We start from the raw sequence: 1,105 nt of genomic DNA on the forward strand, positions 1-1,105 counted from the left end.
TTAAGTTTAATATAAAGTCCATTAAAGGCCCAAACCGTCTAAATCGGTCAGACCAGACCGCTTTTACTTGGTCTGGTTTGACCGGTCTGGGCACTTGATGTCAAACCGCTCGGTTTGAAAATTTTATAAACCGCCATTACGGTTTGGTTTGTGGTTTGAGAGGTTAAACCGTCCAAACCGGACCGCGAACACCCCTAATCCTAACGTACTTTTGTTGTAGCGATGTTTTGACAATATATCATGGTGTTTGGATAAAAATGGATCTCACAAAATCCCGTATATTATTAATTTTTTTTTATTAACCTGGATATCTGGATATCCAACTCGCAATGCGAGCCAACTAATTTCAAATTAACTACCTGCTTTGCAGGTAGCTTGGGGTAACCATGTTTGAACCTTCGTGGCCACAAAATTTTATATGCCTTTTTGGATTTGAACATGAGACTTCCAGACACTTTTAACCTTTGGAGCCAAGTTAAAACCAAATCAGACACCAATTTTATGGTTTATTATTATTCTATTTTTAATAGTTCTGGAAGTTAATTGATGATTGGATCAATTGAATTACAATACTGATTAGGCGGATCTAACCAATTCTCCAAGAGGACCAAGACTAACAATCATACAGTAACTGATTTTGTGTATATATATATATATACTAGAAGCGTATTCGCGCAATGCAGCGAGATACATCATGATTTTAATATTTCATTTTATTATTTATCTCAGTCGATGTTATAATATGACTTTATGTGATTTTGATAAAGCGATGATGTTTTTATTTTTGAATAAAATATATGTTTGAAGATATCATAAAAATTTGACAAAAATATATCGATATTAGTATCAAATTCACTATTTGAAATTCATCATTTTTTTGTGTAAATTTTTTATTTAATTTATGTATAATAACAAAATAAATTTATATTTGTTTTAATAATATAATTTTTTTGTAAAGATAATAATTATTTATTTTGTTGGAACTCGATAATTATTCTAATTATATTTTAATTTTTTATATTTTAAAATGAGATGTTCATCATCTATTTGATTATGTTTATCCACAATTATTTATACGAATTCAAACATCGAGCTTGTATAAGTT

Source organism: Cynara cardunculus, assembly GCF_001531365.2.
Source record: "Cynara cardunculus var. scolymus isolate 2C chromosome LG 10, CcrdV1, whole genome shotgun sequence".
Classification (NCBI taxonomy): domain Eukaryota; kingdom Viridiplantae; phylum Streptophyta; class Magnoliopsida; order Asterales; family Asteraceae; genus Cynara; species Cynara cardunculus.